The following is an 11,667-nucleotide window of genomic DNA, read 5'->3' as shown; positions in this document are numbered from 1 at the left end:
AATATTATGAAGCACACAACATAATTATATGGCAGCATTTGCCAATGAATAACATCTGCAGTAATGTGTATGTGTATTTATATTGCAGTAAACTTGAACCCGCTCATTTATTTTTTCTGCTTTGCCTCTGTTTTAAAATTCTTTGCCCCAAGTAAAGCACTAGGCAATTGTATAAACCACGCGGGCTACAGTGCAGCCATTGTTGCTGAGTTGTATCTGCTGGCCAGTGCCAAATGTTGTTATTCCATCATTAGACTGTAGTTCATGCCAGGGTAAACTATACTGTGTTAGATGTCTGCAAAGTGTTATTTGCTCTTTTTTATTATTCATATTATTATTTTAAACTTATCTATATTGAGGTTGTGTGCACACGCATGCGTATTTACTGTCTGTGTACTGTATCCCATAGAGACTGCCTTTTTGAAAATCTGCAGACACACTCACTATTCTCTGTCCATCCCCTTACAATAACAAAAAAACTGAGCCTCTCTTGTAACAAAAAGATTTGTGAGATGCTTTCTCTCAATATTTGCCTAAGCACACTATCAATTTTGTCTAACTATTGTTATGCCTTAAACTGAGTTAATGGCAACATGATCCTAAAACAAAACACATGCCCCCCCGCCGCTACTTCCCATAAAACACCAAAAAAAAAAAAAAATCGGCCATTTGGGGCAGGATAAGGAGGGGAGGAAAAAGCTTGCAACACCAGAGAGAGATAATTACCACAAACTGTGTGACCAAGACAAACTCTTTTTAGCTAGATACATGAAGCTAGCTAAGCTGTAGCATGCCATATGTGGGTAGATTATTTTTATTTTAAAAGAGCTCTATAGACATAACAAACATGCATGGGGTAATGGGTTGTGATTAGAATTTTCGGGATGCTGAGGTCCTTTCAGGACTGTGTTCTCTCTCTCTCTCCCTGACACCACCCAAGAGTTGCAGCATCAACCGTTTGCCAAGAATCTGACACACACTTACCTTTCATTTAAATCTGTCAATCGTTTTCATGCTTATAAATAAAAACACATCTCAAACAGAATTTAGATCCTAGGACAACTGATAACAGAGCTTAAAAAGACTACAGTGTAACTCTGGTTTATGCCTTTCATTCTAGTACATTATCCTTCCTATTGTTGCAAATATTGTCCTTTGGGAATGTTCTTGGAGACTAACTGTTCCCAGTTTTTCCTCCTTTGTCTGCCAGTTGTTTCTAGATATAAACCATTTTGCTAGACAATTACTACCATATGTATTTTTTAAAATAATTCAATAAACTAAGTATAAAAAAAAAATCTACAAGTATTCCAAGGAGGTTTGAGTTCCCTCCACAATATGTAGTTAGAGTGCTTCAGTAAACAGGAAAAAAGTGGGAACCGACAATAATTCCATATCTTGTATGTTTAAGAGCACTGAACCTTGCAGGTCTGACCTAAGCTTTCGGGTATGTTTCAGCCAAACCGAGATTAAAGACTGTTCATTTTCAAAGTTCCATCACCCAACTTTCTCAAAAATCATCACCACAATTCCCTGTTTGAATTTCATCTGGACTGTCTGACAGCCCTAGTTGACCCCAGCCATTTCCTTCACTTATTACTAACATGCCTTTCTCCACACGCACACGTAGTATGATCCTTTTCTGAGGAAAGAGGTGAAGTTAGGGGGCTCTGTTTTGTTCCAGATGTAGAAATTTTACAGGCAAAAGAGATAACGACGGAGAAAACTAATCTTGTAGAACTGCGTGCAGAAAAAAAATTAACTTGCTACTCATGGACTTAGGAGAATTAACTGATGAGGACTCCAGGACATAGTTCTACTTCCTGAAGCAGCCAGAGTGTCAGATCTGGTTATGGTCCACAGAACTGGGGAATGGAGCGCAAAGTACTTTTCAGTGCGGGAGTCCTAAAACAGGAAGTGCCAGAATGCACTTCTGGAAGTATCGGTCAGTATAGGAACATTTTCTGCCTCCCTCCCCCCCCCCCTACAAAAATTACAAAATAGTGTTTCACCACAGCCTGCTTTATAGATCTAAAATGTATGTTACATTTCTAGAGCACTTATCCTCTAAGAAACTTTTAAGTATTAATTAAACCTCATTACATACCCCTTTCAAAAACCATACACCCTTTATAAGGCTAATGGAGGACAGTGCAAATGCCACTGCTGGCACATAATACAGCAGCTTCCAATGCCACAGCAATAATGCCAAGCAATGTATAGCACGATGGAAAAAAATGCCTGGAGTATTTAGGTAGGTGGAAAGTAAATTAAAAATATAGTCCAGAAAAAACAAAAATACCACCCTTCATCTTAGACAAAGAGGTAGGGGCTCTTAATGGTCATACCATTTGATAGAATTGTTCATAAAATTAAGATTATGGTGGCTCATCTTAAACCCCTCCCCCCCCCCCCCCCCCCACACACACACAATAGAACAACCCCACAACCAAGCTGTAGCAAATTGTGTACAGGGCAATGTGAAAGATAGGAAAGAAGAGAGTGTCATAAATGTTGACCAAATACCAACAGAAGAATTGTCAGGATCCACACTAGTGAAATTCAGAGTTGAAAACCTTGAATCACTTTGGAGAGGCCCTCAAAATGTCTCATATTAATCTGAATTTATCTGAACCTCTTGAAGTTTCCTTCCCCCTTTCTGCTCTTTATCACTTCTTTCAGGTTAAAGAATGGAAAACACCAGCTGGTCCATCAGAAAAGTCTAGTATTGGGGAGATTCCACAGAAGGAATAGCCGGGAATATTTGCTGAGGAACAAATGATCTATTAAAGATGTGTCTCACTTTCTGGTACCTGGCAGTGTCACAGGAAAAGAAACAGAGTGGGGGAAGGAGGCCGAGGGGAGGGGAAAAAAGAGAATCTTGAGAACAGATAGGGAAGGATCAGAATCAGAAACATTTGGGGATCTAAAAGTAAAGCGGTTGACAACAAGACGACAAAAACCCTAAAAGAAGTAATTTTGAGTTGAAGTATGCAGTGGAGTGAAGGGTTAATTCTCAGCAAAATAAATCCAACTTCCTCTATTTTCTCCCTTTTAAAAAAAAATCAAATAATGTAACGAGTGAAGAAAAATAGTAAATATAATTTCTTATTTTTCTACTTTTGTATTCCGTGCACTTTCCCTTAATGATTTTGCCAGAATGTAACACTGCACATTCACCAGCTTGGAAGGAATACCAATAGAAAAAAGTTTGGTGAGGTTCTTCCAAAAAAGTGAAAAGCCAACTTGCCCTTTGGCATGCAGTCACGGGTATGGTGGAAAGGAACCATCTTTCTGGGCCTGACCAGCCAATCAAAAACTGTTGGACATTACATTTTATGCGGAGAGGGAGAATTTTTTAAAAAATGCAATCATATGCATTTAACTTGACTACTCAAGCCCTTCTGATGGACTGAATCCGAAAACATAATTGGACTATTAAGAAATGAAGTAACGATAAGTTTTTTAAAAAACAGACAGTGATATTTATGCTCTTCATCGGTTACAAAAATACAAAAAAAAAGTACCACTCTGTAAAACTCTAAGTGAATGCCAGCCTGAAAAATCTGCATCTAGTTCCCAATTTCCCACAAAGTTTGAATCTGGGGACTTGGTTCTAATCAAAGAGACACTGGAACAACAATAAAAAAAAAACCAAAAACAAGCAAAAGAATAGTAATCAGTTTCCTAGGGAACTGATGAGATAACGTCTTAAAAATCAAGTTGAACCGTCACACAAATGGCAGTCTATTAAAAAGAAAAACACTGTGCGCTCCCTATCCTGTCAAATATTGTTACAGAACTTTAAAAGCAACAAACATACTTAGGCACATAGGAAAAGAAGGACTATAGTGGTTTTAAGTCGCTTTTATGTCCTCTCAACTCTGGGATGTTCCAGAGGCTAGAGTGGCCCCCCAGAACAATTAACACAGCTCTGGGGACCCAAGTGATGACAGCCTCCCAGGGTTGCCCCCAAAACTACAGCACTGTCTTACATGACTACAGTGCCCAGTGCAGAGGTCATGCCCGCATTCTACACCAGGTTTGTGAGGGAGTCAAGGAGGCCAACTGTACAGCTGACATCCACAATTTCCTGCACTGGAAAAATTTTCCCCGGGCCAGGTGAAGGACTTTTAGGACTCTTTATGCCATTCTAGACCTTTAATGCAGCATACAGAGGCAGAGCAGAAGTGAGGCTTTTGTCCTCTGACCCCACTATCTTCCCAGCAGCTGCTCTGTTTCTAAACACATTGTACTTCAGCTAATATGTGCTACAGGATGGTTCAGTTCAGGAAAACGGGGTGGAGTGGATGCCGGAGGCACATAGCCTCATTATACAGATGGGGAAGCTTAGGCATCAGAGGGTTTAACAGACTTGCTCAGCATGACCCACTATGATCATCATCTCATATCATTTGACCACAAATCATAGTTTTTTTCCCACTCATTTGGCACATATGGCCCATGCTGAAGTTTTGGCAAGATCTTCTATTCTTCATGTTTCCTTTAGGAGCTTTTCTGCAATTTTAGGCAGCTAACTCCTGCTGTGTGGTCTAGTGGATATCAGGTAATCATTCTATTTTACTTGTGTCTGCTCTCCTGATATCTGGTCCTGTGAAGAGCATATATAGGCTTTTCACATTTGTTGGTTTTATACATCTTGGGATTTAGCAGAGGTCATTCAGGACAGGATCAGCTTCTTTGCATGAGATGATCTTCTCCACTCTAGTCACATGAATTCAGCTGTCAAGTAGCAAAGTGCAAGTGTGGTGACTGTTAGCATTGCTAGGTTAGTTCCACATTTTGAATTTGCAACCTTCTAGAATGTGCTATTCTAAGTGCTAGTTTCACTTTTTGTTTTCTCCACATGTTCCTTGAAGGGGAGCCTGCAGACTAGAGTCATTCCAAGGTAAACAGGATTTCAGCAGTGGACAATTGATACCCCCATCAGATGATGCTGAGTTGTCTAGAATTATGAGATCAATAAAAATGGGGGGGGGGGGGAGACTCACTTGCATTTTGGCTGGGTTGGCAAGCAACTGATGCTTGTGAAATAGACTGAGAGCCCAAACAGCACAGATATCAACATACTTTAGTCTAGGCAAAATCCTTGGCATAGGCAGTGATGCACAGATTATCATCTGTATAGATTTAAAAACTTCTTATTTCAAGATGAGCTGATCATTTATATAGACGTTGAAGAGTCCTGGCAAAAGTACACTCCCTTTTATGTTGCAACCATCACTTCCATTTCCCACATAGTTTAACCCAGCAAGGTGACATTGTCCGACCAGGAGTGACAAAGTTCAATTCAACATCTCAATTACACCATCTAGCTTCCCTTGATGCAGAAACTCTCTTCTAGTTGCCGAACTTGGGACACAAGAGTTTTTACATCTGCATGAAAGAAAAGATGACACAGCAGGGCAACAGCAGAGCTGAGGATAGAACCCAGATCGTCTGAGTCCTCGTTTAGTGCTCTACCAAGTAGGTAACACTTTCTAACTCACATCTCATCTATTAAGTTTTGCCATTTGATTGGTTTAGATATTAGTTGAGCATGCTAATTGTGTGATTTATGACAAAACATAATCATATAGCACTGAAATACAATTTTTCACAAATGCTTTCTGAATTCCTTATTCCGTTTTAGAATGGTAATGTCTCCACTCTGTACTTTGATAGATTTAAGAAACAAAAAAACCAAACCAAGTTATTCTGATTCCAGAAATGGAATCTCAAAAGTTAACCTAGTCAAGAAATAGGCTAGCCATGAAATATGCATATTGCCTTATTCATCTAGGCTGCGTTCTCTGCCATATAAATGAATAGTGATTAACAAGTTGTGCTATGATGCCCTTTCATTTAAACCAAAATTAAGAAGTGTGTTTTCCTTGGCACTGGATTTTGAAGTACTGTTAGAGTTCCTCTGAATTACTATCCTCATGTATTAGGAATGTTCATCAGTTTGTCCTCAGTGTGATTCACTTTACAATGATGGGAGAGGAGTAAGACATTCCTTCATCTTAGTCATCAGCTGTACTCAGAAACTACTTCCTTTAGAAGCAGAACTGGTCACAATATTAAGTGAAGGGCAACCACCCTGTAGATTTAGGATCTGGTACAGATTTACAACCAAAACCCTGCTTTTCTCTTCTCATTTTACTTTTATCTTTTTACTTATATTGTGAAATTGGGATACAAATTAGCTATGCCCTCATTACAAATTTCACACAGTAATCCCATCAATTCAACTCCATAACACCACTGCTTTTAATTGAAAGTAACCTGAAGATTTTACACCGTCTTAATTAATTTCAGTTAAAAGTTGTGTTTGTTGTTTAAACATATCAGAATCTGATGCAATTGATTCCTATTTTGCAAGTGATTGACTTGAACGAACACTTCAACAGAGGAGCTATAGAAACCCCTGGATGCTCTGTGATCAAAACCACAAACAATGAGACTATTGTCTCAACTGTGTACAATGGCGACTTTATAAACAAGTGCACAAATGTACAATATAAAACAATGTCTAGAAACTGTATTAGCCACCCCATTCAGTTCTAGGACACCAGAATCTGTGTGTCAGTGGCAACTAGAGTATGTTTGACAAGCCAATTTAGAGCTAAAAACAAATATACACCAACATTTTACTTTGTTGGCTAAAAGGCTTTAATACATTTTGAGACTCATTCTGCTGTCAGTGGAGTAAATCAGAGATGACTCCATTCAGGTCAATAGTGTTAAAGCAGCATGAACAGCAGGAGAAGCAGGCTCTTTGTGAGCAATTTGTTCCTTTCCCACATCAAAAACCACGTCTCTGAGTCAGTTCACCACAGTTACAGGAAAACTGTGTGAAAGTGGATAAAGCTGGCATGATGCACAGCATCACCACGCCAGATCTGTTGAGAAAATGAAGAAAGGGAAAGTGATAGCCAACTGACACCACTGGGAGATTCATTCCAGAGGCTGTACATCTGGATCCTACAGCTGCCATGTTCATAATAAGAACTGAGTGGTTCTAATGCTGGAAGCAAAGCAACAAGCAGCATATCCACAGCGTCACCGAGGACATTGAAAAGATGTGTACAAGTGTTTGCTGCCCTGCTGTGCATTCCAGTATGATTTGGAATTGTAGCAGAGTGCACGTGGTTTCAGCACACCACTTGTGAGGAGAGACTCAAGCTGTGCACCAATACACAGAAGCTTGAACTCCTAGACTCTAGAAGAATACTAGAAGAGAGTTGGTTAGTACCCATTTTCTAGGGCAGAAAGTGTCATTAACATATTAAGAAGTGTTGTCAGCTCGGTGGACAATCATATAGGACCCACTCTGAATTCTCATTGCTATTAGCTCCATTGTTAGATCTGGTTCAGGGGTAGGGAACCGGTTCAGGGGTAGGGAACCTTTTTTGGGTCAGGGGGCTGCTGACCTATAGAAAAATTAGTTGGGGACCACAAGCAAATGTGAAGCAGAAAAACAAAACCAACCTCACTGTCGTGGCCATAACTGAGAAGACACTCCTTATGTTCCTCTTGCACACCGGTGCCTGGGGAGGGCCAAGGTTAGTAGATTTTGTGCACACCAGTCCTATAGAGGGGGGACTGGAGTGGCAATGCAGGCTCCCCAATGCTGCAGGTAGCCCTGAGCCACGGGGACTAGATCCAGGCAAATTGGGGGCTGCATCCAGCCCCCGGGCCTGTATTTCCCCACCCTAATTTGGTCCATAATGCTCCACCTCCCAATGAAAATGTAAATGTCTTTTTTTGTCAAAAATTTTAGTGGGAAATTTTGACTGACAATCCCGTACCCCATCTCCTCCAAAACCACTCCCCCCCCCCCCATCTGGAACCACAACTTTTAGCCAAAAGTGTTTTTTATTAAAAATTGAAAGCTAGAGGGCACTTTATGCCAATAAAATAAAATAAAATAAAATAGTATTACCTGAGTTGCCCACCAAAAAAAAAAAAAAAAAAAAGTTAATAGGAAATTATCAGCTACCCAGTGTCTTTAGTTGAGTTGCATCTGATTTACACTGGTGAAAGACCAGATTGGGGCAATTATTTCCATGACATCCAAGTTCTGCTAACACAGGAGAAGTTAAGATGACAGAATAAAGAGTTTAGGAAATGGGGTTTTTAAAATCTCTAAGAGCTATCATTTAAAATCAGAATAGAAAAATAGCTTTCTTGTAAGAGCAGCAAGAAGTCCTGTGGCATCTTGTGATACTTGACTGTTTTGTAAGATAGATTTAAACATGTTTTGAGTACATGTACTTCTGTATAATAAATATGCACTGAAAGTTTGTGGCTTTTGTATTCCCAAATGGATAATATGTACTTGTAAATAGAAAAGTGTTCTCAAATTATTGTAACCAAGATATTCAAACCAGTGCATTATTTGAGACTGAAAGTGAAATGGATGTTTTGAACTGAGGCAACAGCTTCCAATAACTTCGTGAAAGCATGGTGGGTACTTTCAAATAGCCCTTTTGTGTTACAACTTCTGCTGTTTCAGTTTGTGCTTGAAATCAGGAGAATGTCATATACCCAGCACAATTTTATGTAGCATGCAAAAGGGCTTTCTTGTGAATTAGGGTGTGATCCTGTGAGTGACAGAGATGCAGTGGCATGAATTATAGACAACTGAACATGAAACAAGGTAGCAGTGAGAGACAAACACTTATATTGTAATGTAAATCACAATACTTTCAATTATTAGTAATTCCCAATTTTAAGTAGCACTTTCAGTGAATGCAGGATCTGGATCCATTCTGGCTCTAGCTGTGTTTGTATTGCTCCCTGGTTTATAGCTGCTTACACACACACACTGAGAGATACTTAGTACAGTAAAACTCCAAGGCTACGTCTACACTGGCCCCTTTTCCGGAAGGGGCATGTAAATTTCACGAGTCGTCGTAGGGAAATCCGCGGGGGATTTAAATATCCCCCGCGGCATTTAAATAAAAATGTCCGCCGCTTTTTTCCGGCTTTTAAAAAAGCCGGAAAAGAGCGTCTAGACTGGCCCCGATCCTCCGGAAAAAGTGCCCTTTTCCGGAGGCTCTTATTCGTACTTTGAAGTAGGAATAAGAGCCTCCGGAAAAGGGCGCTTTTTCCGGAGGATCGGGGCCAGTCTAGACGCTCTTTTCCGGCTTTTTTAAAAGCCGGAAAAAAGCGGCGGACATTTTTATTTAAATGCCGCGGGGGATATTTAAATCCCCCGCGGATTTCCCTACGACGACTCGTGAAATTTACATGCCCCTTCCGGAAAAGGGGCCAGTGTAGACGTAGCCCAATAGTCCGGCATCCAACAGTCCGGCACTCCTGATAGTCTGGCATCAAAATGGCAAGAGCCTAGTGAGTGAGCTTCCGCAAAAATGAGTCACAAGCTAACAGCAGCAGCAGCTGAACTGAGCAAAAAGGGTAAAAAAGGCTTAAAAAAACTAAAAGATTACAGTATACTGTATACAGTATGTACAATAAAAAGGGCTAGGAACACTTTATATACAGTATATAACCAGCTTATAGTACCTCCTGATAGTCCGGCATATCTGATAATCCGGCACCACCTACATCCCATAGGTTCCGGATTATCGGAAGTCTACTGTATCTTGATTGTACTTTACATGTTCAAAGCACTGCACAGACTTCATAACACCCGAGAGATGAGAGTATGAAATGGACATGTGGCGGTGTATGTGCTCCCCGTCCCAAGCGGAACCCTCTTCCTAAGTGGGACGCCGCCTGATTGGCCACGAGGTAACAGGCCGTCTCTACAGTTCACGAAATAATCTTAGTCTCTGAGGAACCCCGAACCCAGAAATGACCTTGCCCCCTCACCCCCCAGATCACGTGACCTAAGTCAGTAAGGAACCCTCAGTCCAGAGCAGCCCAGCCCACCGGCTAGAGTCAATAAGGAACCCTCAGTTCAGGACAGCCCAGCCCACTGGCTAGGGTTGATAATGTTGGTGCTAATGCCCTGATAGGGGGACCCGGGCCCACCCTGCTCCACCAGGTCCCAAGCCAGGGCCCTGTGAGCAGCAGTACCTCCTGCCACTCCCTCAGTGTGGAATCTGGCTGAAACACGCTGAGAGTACCTTGGTGGGAGAGGCTGCTCCTGCTCCCTTCCTGGGTTACTTCCTACTGCTGTGGTCAGATCCAAGTACCATGTGGTCACTGGGTCTTCTGTGTCTCAGGCAACCACATCTCTCTGGAATTCAGTGGGGCTTTCATTGTGGCCATCTCCCTGTCTCCCCACTGTGGTTCTGGTGGAGGTCCTCTTCCCCTGGGCAGCCCAAACTGAGCTGCTCTGCTATCTTTTATACAGCACAAGCATTTGGAGCATGCCCAGTCTGGGAGAGGGGACGGGACTTCCTCCACCCACATGGTCTTAATCCCACCTGTTACAGTGCAGGGTATGTGCTCCCTGATACAGGAGGGCAAAATGCTATTGAGGAAACTGTCAGAATGGTAAAGTGTCTTAACCAAGGCTATAGAGTGGGTGGCAATGGCAGAGCCAGGAATAGAACTCAAGATATAGACCTATGTCTACACTGAGGACAAGATACAGGCTATGTCTACAGTGCAAAGCTTTTCCAGGGTATCCTGGAAAATCTCAGCCATGTCCAAAGTACACTTCTGCTTTTTTGGAACAGTTTCTGAAAAAACGGACATGTTCTTTCGGCATCCCTGTATTCCTCATTTTATGAGGAATAAGGGATGTTCTGAAAGAGGAGATTTTTCTGACATTTGGCCCCATATAGATGGGCCAAACACCGGAAAAGCCTCTTCCGGAAAAAAAAGCGGAAAAAAGATACACAAATCGCAATTTGTGTACCTTTTTCTGGAAAAAACTTGCAGCGTAGACATAGCCTGGGTAATGGAAAGTTCAATGCTATTTACACAGAACTCTAGAAGTCGCATGTGAGCATGTAGAACAGTTGGATGTTTCTAGTTTGTGTACTCAAGCACCTAGGTCATTACATTATTGTTATCCTCAACATCCCTATCAAGTAGAGAAGCATTATGCCCAAGAAAGTGAAGCACCAATAGATTAAGTGACTTGCCAGAGGGCACAAAAATTTGTGGCAGAATTGGGACACATAGTACGTCTAACACTGCAACACTATTTCAAAGTAACTAGCACTATTCTGAAATAATTTAGTTTGTGTCTACACAACAAGCAGTTATTTCAAAATAGTATCAAAATACTGTAAAGCTAGAAGGTTTCTTACTCCAACTCCTGTAACCATCATTGTACGAGGAATAAGGGAAGTCAGAGGAAGAGTATTCTATTTCGAGATAAGTGCTATGTAGAAGTTCCCTATTTTGAAATAAGATACACGATTAACATAGCTCAATGTGCATAGCTTATTTCAAGTTAATCCCTGCAATGTAGACACTCCCTCAGTGACTTAACTATGACAACTTTTATCCCTATTGCCAGACATGGTGCAAAGTTCATAGTAATATTTGGGAGACATGGTGAGTGCATGTTAAAGGAAGATACTGATATAATAAGCATCACAGAAACCTGGTGGAGTGAGGACAATCAATGGGACACAATCATGCCGGGGTACAAAATATATGGGAAGGAAAGAACAGGCTGGACAGGTTGGCACTATATGTGAAAGAAAATTTAGAATCAAATGAAGTAAAAATCTG

At 41.1% G+C, this 11,667-nt stretch overlaps 1 long non-coding RNA gene across 1 annotated transcript in view; it reads right to left on the bottom strand.

Moving 5' to 3' along the window:
* Positions 1-2,480: 2,480 nt before the first annotated feature.
* Positions 2,481-11,667, bottom strand: part of LOC142829819 (uncharacterized) — a 62,154-nt gene continuing 52,967 nt past the window's right edge. Inside the window, exon 3 of the long non-coding RNA XR_012904633.1 lies at positions 2,481-5,397. This is a non-coding gene — a long non-coding RNA (uncharacterized LOC142829819). The remainder of the gene's footprint in view (positions 5,398-11,667) is intronic.

This window comes from Pelodiscus sinensis, chromosome 6 (assembly GCF_049634645.1).
Source record: "Pelodiscus sinensis isolate JC-2024 chromosome 6, ASM4963464v1, whole genome shotgun sequence".
In the NCBI taxonomy this organism is placed as follows: domain Eukaryota; kingdom Metazoa; phylum Chordata; order Testudines; family Trionychidae; genus Pelodiscus; species Pelodiscus sinensis.
Note: the sequence above shows the minus strand (reverse complement) of the source record. Positions and strands in the feature narration are given on the sequence as shown.